The following is a 13,453-nucleotide window of genomic DNA, read 5'->3' as shown; positions in this document are numbered from 1 at the left end:
GTGTCTGTTGGTTTGTGATGTAGCCTAGCCTGTGGGTTTCAGTGTCTCTTCTAGGGATGGGTATCGAGAACCGGTTCTTGTTTGGAACCGGTTCCCAGTGAATCGATTCCTTGGAATCGTTAGCAAAATTCCTTAACGATTCTGTTAACGATTCTCTGTGCCGTTGAGCATGCGCGAACGTTTATAGTTTATTCAGACAGCCTGCAGCAAACATGGCAACTAGGAAGAAGCGTTCTAAAGTTTGGTTGTATTTCACATGACAAAATGACAACAACGTCACTTGTAACGCGTGTAAAAAGTCTATTTCGTCAAAGGGAGGAAATACTACAAATAAAAAGCATTTGAACACACAGCATGGAATGAAGTTACTGGAACGTCATGTATTCTATGCATGCAGCAGTGCAGCGAACGTTCGCGCTTCATCTCTAACTATCTAAGGTAGAGCTAAACTGCTCAAAAGTGATCACAACCACTTGTTACTGTGTGAAGCAATTTGCCTTTATTGTGTGTAGTCGATCTAGTTATCTTCTGTCCCGTCGTTTGAAGCATACATTTTAGCTCCGGCATTCGTCTCCCATTAGTATTGATCATTTCACGTTATCGGGGCGGCGTGTGTTATCAGCAAACGTTCGCGTGTCCCATTATTAAACTGAGCATATCGATTTTTAATCCATTATTAAACTTAGCATTTTAATTGTTTAACCTTTTAATAGTACTGTTAAATGTGCCTGAAAACGCCTAAACAACATACCCAAAGTACATTGAAAGCTGTTGTTGAACCATTTGGAGTACATGCATGTAAATGGTCTCTTTTGAAAGGTGACACTGAAGTTATTTCCCCTGTTGTTAGGACCCCTGTAAGTCCTACTGGTGTTGAGTAATAGAAGCTTGAACACAAGGAAACTGAAAGTTTCTATCTCCGACTAGATTTTGTTTTGAAAACAGAGGCCTGAAGAGGCCTAGAGGTGGTAGGTATTAACTCATTTCAGAGCCAGTCAAAGCCAGTTTGAGAAATTCGTTTAGAACGAGTGTGTGTGTGTGGGGGGGTGCAGGACACACAGACCTAGTTGACTGTAGAGGGGAGAATCGATAAGAGAATCGATAAGGAATCAAATCGATAAGCAGGAATTGATAAGGAGTCGGAATCGTTAAAATCTTATCAATACGCATCCCTAGGACTCTTACCACAGTAGATAGACATGGGACAGCCAGATAAATATTGTGCCCTGCTCCAATCAGACCTGATGGTATATTGGACAGGAAAATAGCAATGTGTCTGCAATGCCTTTGAAGGATGAGTAAGATTGTTAAAAAGAAATCAATGACAGACGTGAGATTTTTGTCCTCTGCTGTGTTGAGGCACCTTTAGGAGCATCTGTCCCAGTCAAGGGCTTTTGAAGGACCTGTCTGACAGCAGCCGTGAATCCTGACAGCTGTAGGACAGCCAGAGGGGACAGTCAGAGCCTCATTGGATAATGATGTGAGACTTATTGTCTTCATTTTTAAAGGTAAAACTGGATACTCTGTGAGGGGTTTCCCTTAAAGCATTTCTCAGACTCAAAAGAAAAAAAGAGGATTCAAGGATACAGAAGCGGCCAATCAGGATATAGACAGACAGAACCGATCTAATACAGAATTACCAGTTTGAAATGAGGCAAAGAGTCTGTCTAATCCTGCAGCTCTCTAACGTGCTCTGCTGTCTGTAACCTGGACTGGCCGGAGACTCTATCTAGAAGGCTCCCTGGGACTGATGGGAATTAAGCCAATCCAATGTTTAAAAGTATCAAGCCACATTTTCCATTACCCCCACCCACCCCAGCCCTGCTGTGCTCTGTAGAGACCCTCTCTTTCTCTCCTGTGGCCTGCGCAGAGCAATATGAGACGTCCTGGTCTCCTCCTGTATGTTCCTGTATTGTTGAGACTGTGGGATCAGGGCTGTGATGGATGCTTTGTCTGCTCCTACAGCTGAAATGGCCATTTCCCCCTGAAAAATACAGAGCTTAGCAAGGTCTGCCAGACAATAAGCAGGGAACTTGAGCCCATGCTTATGGCTAAGAGTGTGTATCAGAAGGTGTGTGGGCGGATGTGTGTGTGGTGAGTATCCCATCACTGTGCAGGCAAGTGGAACAGTCGTGTAATCGAGGAGAATGTGACACTCCACCAGGTTTGTCTGCAACAAATAAGAACTCTGATGGCTTGAAACTTGTCCTCAAAAAATCTTTCTCAGATTTCCTCTTCAGATGGTGCTAATACAGTATAAGATGGTTTCCATCAATTTGTGCTTGATAGCCTGTGTTAGAGACTAGTAGAGCCTGCCCGATTTATCAGCAGGCTGATATTATCGGCCGATATTAGGCATTTTCCTGTATCGGCATTTATAATGGCTGATATTGATTTTTTTTTATATTATGCCTTCACAATACAAACAAACAAGGTACAAAATCAAGGCCCATAATGGCCGATAATTGAATAGAAAAAAAACGGACAAAACACCCTTCAACCATGTTATGAGTGTTGGCGTTGCATAGTTTGTCCACCAAAGGGCACTCTACAACGTCCATGTTGGCAACACGTGTTTAGAATAGGGATGCATCGAATCCAGATTTTTGGGTTCTGGATTCGATGCATCCCTATTCTAAACACGTGTTGCCAACATGGACGTTGTAGAGTGCCCTTTGGTGCGAATCCGAAACCGAATCCTACTCCCATCCTCAGTCCATTAACACAGTAAACACATTGATGAAGTAAACAACGTCCACAGCAGTGTATAAAAAAAACATACTGTAAAAAATAAATAAAAAATAGACAACATTATGCCAGGAAGACAAGTGGGAAAAACTATTTTGACAATAACCATATGCTTATCTCAAGGTCCAATCAATATCCAAAATATTAGCCTAGTTGAAGGAGGGGTTCTTCTGGGGGCTGGAGCCCTGCAGCATCTCTCCTCTAGATGTGGTGATCGCCTCCTCCTGCACTCACACACGGTGATCACCTGTGTGATAACAGCGCACCACGGAGGCCCTTCTCAGTGGTGCGCTGAGCCTGCCGCTCGTACTCGTCTCTGGCCCAACGAACCTTCATCTTCATCTCCTCATCCGCTGCCTTGGAACAACACACTGACCGACAAACACACGTCAGACAAATATACTGGTGTCTACTTCTGAGCTGTTGTGGTATTCAAACCTGTTTTGTCGTCTGCTTTTGTGCTGTCTTTCTGTCATTTTCTTTCAAGGTTTTAGTCATTTTATTGTCTTTACGTGTCTTTTACATGTTTTCTGTCTCGCTCCTGCCACTCCTGGTCAACCCCCCTGTCGCTCCTCCTCTCCTCCTGCTTCAATATATGAACAGCTCACTGGCTCTCCTCTGTACGCCGGATCTCCTCCTCGCCCCTCTGCCGCTCCTCCTGCTCACATTTCTGACAAACGGAGGAGAGGAGACCATATCCCGTCACATGCCGCCTGGGTCTTTAGATCCCCAAGAGGACAACAGTGCTGTCCGATGTTGTGTGGCAGCTCTCTGGCTGTGTATGCTTCACAGCTCACTCCAGCTCTTCCATAATTAACCACAAGAACACAGAGCGCATGGCAATTTCAACTAATTAACCCTTGTGTTATCTTCGGGTCGTTCTGACCCATCAGTCATTGTGACCCACCGTCGTATTGCGACAACTTTACCGCATACAAAAACAAAGTGAAGCATTTTCTTTTAACCGTTGGGCTGTCTCAGACCCCCCACATTGCGAAGGTTAAAAGAAAATTATTTTTATTTGTTTTTTTATTGGGTAAAATTGGGTAAACACAACGATGGTTCGTTATGAACCTTTGGGTCATGTGACCCGAAGGCAGCACGAGGGTTAAATCCAATCATTCTGAATTGAGTAATTAAAATCTTTTAATGAAACAGGAACTGGAGGAGTCTAACTTCACTTGATCTCTTAAGTGTGTCGCTGGCCAGAAGCTCTCAGGGATGGAAAGCAACACCCCCTCTCTGATGCCTCAGGCCAGACTGAGCTGAACCCTTATAGATCTAACACATCCAGACTGAGCTGAACCCTTATAGATCTAACACATCCAGACTGAGCTGAACCCTTATAGATCTAACACATCCAGACTGAGCTGAACCCTTATAGATCTAACACATCCAGACTGAGCTGAACCCTTATAGATCTAACACATCCAGACTGAGCTGAACCCTTGTAGATCTAACACATCCAGACTGAGCTGAACCCTTGTAGATCTAACACATCCAGACTGAGCTGAACCCTTGTAGATCTAACACATCCAGACTGAGCTGAACCCTTGTAGATCTAACACATCCAGACTGAGCTGAACCCTTGTAGATCTAACACATCCAGACTGAGCTGAACCCTTGTAGATCTAACACATCCAGACTGAGCTGAACCCTTGTAGATCTAACACATCCAGACTGAGCTGAACCCTTGTAGATCTAACACATCCAGACTGAGCTGAACCCTTGTAGATCTAACACATCCAGACTGAGCTGAACCCTTGTAGATCTAACACATCCAGACTGACACTCCTGTTTGACTATGCATGCACTCCACCTCTCTCAGAGCTCTTTTGGTTCACTCTCGTTTATTTCATTCACTCACTTTCAGAGCCTCCCGGATGTGGTCCTTTTCTGCCTCTTCTTGTTTGGCCGCCTTCCTGTCATCAGTCTCTTCCTTCCATCTGCCGGCCACGAAGCGAGCTTTCTCATTGGCCATGGCGTCTCGAAACTTATTCTCAATTTCCGCCTCCTTTACACGCCTGCGCAGATAAAACAGATCCTCAGAATCACAAGAGGTTCCATCTGACCCAGACAGAAGAACCCTCTGGAGAACACTTCTGTTCCAGATGGAAATATTTCATTCACTATTTCAACGATGGTTCCACAATTATAGGTTTTTACCAAAGAACACAACAGGTATAAAAGGGTATATTTTCCACCAGGGACAGAAGAACCATTCTGTTATCCTTTTTTAAGACAGAGGAGATTGTTGCGTGGGAAATGGACATGTCACACTGTGGATGAGTCATAAGAACCGAGGTGAAATGAGAGCTGCTAATGTGACACCTTCACCAAGCTCTGCTCTCTGCTTCATGCCTTCTGTAGGAAATCAATCCACTCTCCCTCACACACTGTCAGTGTGTGACCAGCTCATTCTGTCTCCTCACTCATCCTTCACATTCTCTCTCCTCTCCTCAGATCTTTAGTCTCTGTCTCATGCTGTCAACACTCCCCTTTCCTGAAAGTCTTTATTGTTGAGTTTGTGAGGAAGAAGTCGCTTCCGGCTCTTTCAGAACAACAAAGTCCAGGAACATCCTGACTCATAGAGGAGACATCTACCAAACAAGATAATAAAGGTTGTCCATTAAACCAGTGAATGTCACAAGAATGATGTTCTAGTGACACAGCATTGTTCTGAATTTAGTCTTGCTTTACCTTAGTGAAGTGTTACTTTTCGGTTCTCTATACTGGCTGTGACAACTGCAGTCAGTCTTTGAGGAAAACAATATATTTTCACCCATTCAATAGCAACTTCATACCTATTGATTCCTGAACAATGTAACTTTAATACTAAATTAGATTTTGGAATCAATTTTATGAGTCCTGTAAAACTTAAAAGATCTTTAAAGCTTTCACGCCTGTCAAACCACCACAATAAGAAATTGTCAGGAAGGTAACAATGTTTTCTAAAAGTACAGATGCATTTACATTCTGTTATTGGTGACACATCCACTTCCCTGTAAGTGTACTGCAGGTTAGAGCCCATCACCCACACCTCCCCGTCCACGCCCAGCAGCCAGCTGCTGCCTCGCTGCTGGCCTGCGCACATCACGCACACACACACACACCACACACACACCACACACACCCACACACCAGACACACACACACCACACACACCACACACACACACCCACACACCAGACACACACACACCACACACACCACACACACACACACACACCAGACACACACACACCACACACACACCCACACACCAGACACACACACACCACACACACACCCACACACCAGACACACACACACCACACACACACCCACACACCACACACACACACACCACACACACACACACCAGACACACACACACCACACACACCACACACACACCCACACACCACACACACACACACCACACACACACCCACACACCAGACACACACACACCCCACACACCACACACACACCCACACACCAGACACACACCCACACACCAGACACACACACACACACCACACACACACACACACACCACACACACACACACCACACACACACCAGACACACACACACCACACACACACACAACACACCACACACACACACACACACCACACACACACCAGACACACACACACCACACACACACCCACACACACCACACACACACCCACACACCAGACACACACACACCACACACACCACACACACACCCACACACCAGACACACACACACCACACACACCACACACACCACACACACACCCACACACCAGACACACACACACCACACACACCACACACACACCCACACACCAGACACACACACACCACACACACCACACACACCACACACACACCCACACACCAGACACACACACACCACACACACACACACACACCAGACACACATACACCACACACACACACCACACACCAGACACACATACACCACACACACACCCACACACCAGACACACATACACCACACACACACCCACACACCAGACACACACACACCACACACACCACACACACACCCACACACCAGACACACACCCACACACCAGACACACACACACACACCACACACACACACACCACACACACACCAGACACACACACACCACACACACACACAACACACCACACACACACACACCACACACACACCCACACACCAGACACACACACACACCACACACACACACACCACACACACACCAGACACACACACACCACACACACACCCACACACACCACACACACACCCACACACCAGACACACACACACCACACACACCACACACACACCCACACACCAGACACACACACACCACACACACCACACACACCACACACACACCCACACACCAGACACACACACACCACACACACACACACACACCAGACACACATACACCACACACACACACCACACACCAGACACACATACACCACACACACACCCACACACCAGACACACATACACCACACACACACACCACACACCACACACACATACACCACACACACACCCACACACCAGACACACACACACCACACACACACACACACACACACACACCAGACACACATACACCACACACACACACCACACACCACACACACACACACCACACACACACCCACACACCAGACACACACACCACACACACACACACACACCACACACACACACACCACACACACACCCACACACCAGACACACACACACCACACACACACACACACACCAGACACACATACACCACACACACACACCAGACACACATACACCACACACCCACACACCAGACACACATACACCACACACACACACCACACACCAGACACACATACACTACACACACATACACCACACACACACCACACACCACACACACACACACCACACACACACCCACACAAATATTCAGTCCCCATAGAAGCACATCAGTGTGAATATGTTTATATCCTCCTCAGACGGAGAATTTCAGGTTACCACGGAGACATGTTCTGGCACCTTGTACTCCAGACAAACAGAACTGAGGGAGCAGGAGGATCAAGGCTGCTGCACAGAAACATCCCAGAAACCTGCATCTCTGTCTGTCAGCTGCATCATTTACCCTCCCAAGGAGTCACATTCATCTGAACCCTCTTCAGTTGAGAATACAGATGAATGGGAGCTGGTGGCCCAGGGCTGAGTATGAGGTGTTCCAACATGCCAGGCTACGGATGCCGTCTCCTCAGCCTGTTTCTGGGTCCTGGTTTCTTTTTATGCAAGTCAGAAACATCGATTGGTAAATCAATTAATGGTTTATGATTTGTATGCAACCTACAGTATAATAACATAATGGTTGCTGCATGAGGACTGCTGTAGTACCAGTTTAACAGGATCTTGTAGAACAGAACGTGTTTCTGTTCCTCGCTCAGCTTCACCAGCAGCTGTGGCTCAATGTGCATGTCGTGCAGAATCTGCTGCATCATGGTGCCACTCAGAGACGCACTGAACAGGAGACAGGCTGGACAGGAGACAGTAGAGACAGGATGGACAGGAGACAGTAGAGACAGGCTGGACAGGAGACCGTAGAGACAGGCTGGACAGGAGACAGTAGAGACAGGCTGGACAGGAGACAGTAGAGAGAGGCTGGACAGGAGACAGTAGAGACAGGCTGGACAGGAGACAGTAGAGAGAGGCTGGACAGGAGACAGTAGAGACAGGCTGGACAGGAGACAGTAGAGACAAGCTGGACAGGAGACAGTAGAGACAGGCTGGACAGGAGACAGAGCTACCAGATGGTTTGGGTTGGTTAGCAGATGCGGCTGTAGAGATAGATCAAAGACAAGATATACTTTGATATTTAAAGCACCTTGAATAGTTTGCTGTCCTCTGGTTCTCTGTGCGTCTAGGATGGTTGCCGTTTGGCCAGGAGTTGAGTATGAATGCTGGTGTTCCTTCTGTTCAGGAATTTGGCAGAGCAATCTGTTGTGTTCGCTACATCACTGCCAAGGCATTCCTGAAAACAGTCTCTCCCATTCAACTGTTCTTCAGATGCTAAAAAAGTATTTATTCCAGGTTGATCATTCTCTCTCTCTGTCTGGCTTTCTGATCTGTGTATGATCTCTCTCTCATCACCCCTGTCTTCTGTCACTCCTCTGAATTCTTATTTAGTTGAAGCCTCTTTCTGCTATTTCCCTTTTCATTCTGCTAGCTTCTCTCTCTCTCCTTCTCTCTGTCAGTTTCTTCTGCTTCTCCTCCTGCAGGGCACAGGTGGATCTGATCTGGCCGTCTGGATCTGACAGGCCCACAAACGGTCAGTGTGGCAGTATTTGTGTGTGTGAATGTGTGTGTGTGTGTGAGAGAGATTGTGTGTGTGTATGTGTGTGTTATCTGACCTGCCCTCTTAGCAACCCCCTTCATCCAGTGTGTAACATTATCTCTCAAACTCACCTTGCTGTTACAAAGATAATACACTGCCTGTTCACACACACACACACACACACACACACACACACACACACACACACACACACACACACAGTTATCTCATGCCAGCAGGTAGCATGTTGCTCATTACATAGCATTGCTGTGTAGCCATGTAATACTCACACTGTTTTCAGTTTGGTTCCACCCTCTGCTGGAAAAGACCCTGCTCTGAATAGACACTGAACAGGGGAGTATATGTAGGTCTGACGGTACCTTTCTATGAGGGGCCGTGAGGGACATTATTCAGAATACCCTCTCACACACACTACTGAAATGCTCTCACACACACTACTGAACAGCTCTCACACACACATATGAAAAGCTCTCATACACAAATGAAAATTTCAGTTAAAACGGAAGGTGTTTCAGTTGAAATGGAAGGTGTTGCAGTTGAAACGGAAGGTGTCTCAGATGAAACGGAAGGTGCCTCAGATGAAACGGAAGGTGCACAAGGATGTCAGCTCAACCATGTGCTCAACAGCCCTCAAGCAATTTAGCCGAAGCAACGGCGTTACTCAACATATTGGCCTCAGCGGAGACAATCAGAACACTGTCTAACGCCTGGGATACACTGGCTGCGTAGCGCCTGGAAGCGCCGTGCAGCGCCACCATCGGCTACGATCGGCTACGACTGAGCAAAAGCTGTTCAGGTGGCTGAGCGGTTATGGAGTCGGGCTAGTAATCTGAAGGTTACCCGTTCTATTTCCGGCTGTGCCAAATGACGTTGTGTCCTTGGGCAAGGCACTTCACCCTGCTTGCCTCGGGGGGAATGTCCCTGTACTTACTGTAAGTCGCTCTGGATAAGGGCGTCTGCTAAATGACTAAATGTAAATGACTAAATGTACTCTGAGCTTTCCTTTACACTGACATGGTACATACCCATGGCATTGGCTATATCCCAGCATTGATCCTTATCTAGCCTACGTTGTTCTTGTAAAATTGTTGCTGGGGGTCATACAACTCCCTGTGCTTTTCAACTTCGAGAAATAATTTGATGTCGTCCATCTCCTTGAACTTCTCGCTGATTTTAGAAATCGACTTGGGGGTTCTCTCTCGGTAGGCTATGTCTGCGTGTGTGTTGTCTGCAACGCGTGACAACTCGTTTGTCTCAAACAAACAAAACAACTACGGGCATGCCAGCTCAACAGATCAATCCGTTTATTTTCATTCATTTTCATGACGATAACCACATGTAAAGGCCGTTCGTTACCAACATTGTGTAGTTAGGTTTAATATAGGGTGACCAGACGTCCCGGACATGTCCTCTTTTTGAGACCTAAAAAATGCGTCCGGCAGGGATTCAAAAATTGTCTGGGGTTTTGCCTCGATATCTGTGTTTCTCTGGGGCTTTCAAAAACTATTAAGCCATTACAAGTTTTGGAAAGGGTATCTGCATTACGTTCCACCTTCTTGCGCGAGCTCTGACTGTTGAAAGAACTGTCAATTTGATCAGATAGTGCAGCATGCAATACACGACCAGCACCCCCCCCCCCCCCCCCCCCCCCCCCCTAGTCTACTCTACAATTAATGTATGGCGGCTATGCAGTATCGGGGCGACCTGGAAGGCCAGGTATCAAATTGGTCACATCACTGGATCCCTGTCTGGCCTTATGTTCATGAAGCAAGTTGCGAAAGCATCTATACAATGATCCTAGTAGATTACTCACATCACTATCATCATGATCACATCTGGACACAGCAAGAAATGCAGATTGAGTTTGTGTATGATCACCAAGCTCTCTATAAAGCCTCTCCTGACAGAAATTGTTGGACTCCTCACTTTGCAATGACTCAATGCATTGCAGAGCACTAGTAAAAAAACGTACAATATCCTCTTCATTGCCTCTCACCTCAAAAAATAAAGTTTGGACGTAAAAAAAAAAAAGGATTAGGTGAACATGCATTGTGGTTGAAGTACTACTTCAAATCCAGTAAAAGCACATGCACTTCCTGGTGTGGACTTCCTGTTTACTTCAGTTGAAAGGAAGGCCTTCCTTTTTAATTGTAATGCTCATATTCACCACTGAACTGTTATATTCCACAATATTATGCAAGAGGATTTCAGATGTGTATATGAGCACATTTCACTAGTGTGTGTGAGAGCTTTTCAGTAGTGTGTGTTAGAGCATTTCAGTAGTGTGTGTGAGAGCATTTCAGTAGTGTGTGTGAGAGCTTTTCAGTAGTGTGTGTGAGAGCATTTCAGTAGTGTGTGTGAGAGCACACCATCTCTCTCTCACACCATCTCTCTCACTCTACCTCTCTTACTCTACCTCTCTCTTACTCTACCTCTCTCTCACACCATCTCTCTCACTCTACTTCTCTTACTCTACCTCTCTCTTACTCTACCTCTCTCTCACTCTACCTCTTTCTCACTCTACCTCTCTCACTCTACCTCTCTTACTCTACCTCTCTCTTACTCTACCTATCTCTCACACCCTACCTCTCTCTCACCCTACCTCTCTCTTACTCTACCTCACTCTACCTCTCTCACACCATCTCTCTCACTCTACCTCTCTCTCACACCCTCCCTCTCTCTCACTCTACCACTGTCTCTTTTGTCTGTCTATCCTTGTAAATTCACAGATCTTAATGGAAATCTTCTTGGTCCCATAACCAAGTTACTGCTCTTCACCCTTCTCCAGTGCCAGATGTGCACTCCAACCTGCTGGCCAGAACAAAGGGAACCCTGGGAGAAAAAAGAGAGGGAGAGAGAGGTGGTAAGACAATTGTGTAAGACACACACACCCCGACCACACACACACCCCTACCACACACACACCCCTACCACACACACCCCTACCAGACATACACCCCTACCACACACACCCCTATCAGACACAGCTCTACCACACACAGCCCTACCACACACACACCCCTAGCAGACACACCCCTACCACACACAGCCCTACCACACACAGCCCTACCACACACACCCCTAGCAGACACACCCCTACCACACACACCCCTAGCAGACACACCCCTACCACACACAGCCCTACCACACACAGCCCTACCACACACACCCCTACCACACACAGCTCTACCACACACAGCAAGGACTTCTATGGCGTTCCATCTGGTGAGCCATCCAACCACGGTGGTTATTCACGTAACCATTCAGTTCAGTGTAGACGTCCATTAAACAAACAACCATTATCCCACCGGTGTAATAATTATGTTGAACAGCGTGAGTCATTATGAAATTTAATTAATGAACAACAAAATCCTGTCAGGGCAGCTCTAGAGGAGACTGGGGCTAGTCTCAGTCCCCATGTTGATTCATGGTGGGCTGTTGTGAATGAAAGATAAAGAAAAATGAACTGCTCCCACTGAACATCCCTGCCTGGTACTGCTACATTCCTGCAGGTTGTCCCTGCCTGGTACTGCTACATTCCTGCAGGTTATCCATGCCTGGTACTGCTACATTCCTGCAGGTTGTCCCTGCCTGGTACTGCTACATTCCTGCAGGTTGTCCCTGCCTGGTACTGCTACATTCCTGCAGGTTATCCATGCCTGGTACTGCTACATTCCTGCAGGTTATCCATGCCTGGTACTGCTACATTCCTGCAGGTTATCCATGCCTGGTACTGCTACATTCCTGCAGGTTATCCATGCCTGGTACTGCTACATTCCTGCAGGTTATCCATGCCTGGTACTGCTACATTCCTGCAGGTTGTCCCTGCCTGGTACTGCTACATTCCTGCAGGTTGTCCCTGCCTGGTACTGCTACATTCCTGCAGGTTGTCCCTGCCTGGTACTGCTATATTCCTGCAGGTTATCCCTGCCTGGTACTGCTATATTCCTGCAGGTTATCCCTGCCTGGTACTGCTACATTCCTGCAGGTTGTCCCTGCCTGGTACTGCTACATTCCTGCAGGTTATCCATGCCTGGTACTGCTACATTCCTGCAGGTTGTCCCTGCCTGGTACTGCTACATTCCTGCAGGTTGTCCCTGCCTGGTACTGCTACATTCCTGCAGGTTATCCATGCCTGGTACTGCTACATTCCTGCAGGTTATCCATGCCTGGTACTGCTACATTCCTGCAGGTTATCCATGCCTGGTACTGCTACATTCCTGCAGGTTATCCATGCCTGGTACTGCTACATTCCTGCAGGTTATCCATGCCTGGTACTGCTACATTCCTGCAGGTTGTCCCTGCCTGGTACTGCTACATTCCTGCAGGTTGTCCCTGCCTGGTACTGCTACATT

This window comes from Osmerus mordax, chromosome 10 (genome assembly GCF_038355195.1).
Source record: "Osmerus mordax isolate fOsmMor3 chromosome 10, fOsmMor3.pri, whole genome shotgun sequence".
Classification (NCBI taxonomy): domain Eukaryota; kingdom Metazoa; phylum Chordata; class Actinopteri; order Osmeriformes; family Osmeridae; genus Osmerus; species Osmerus mordax.
Note: the sequence above shows the minus strand (reverse complement) of the source record.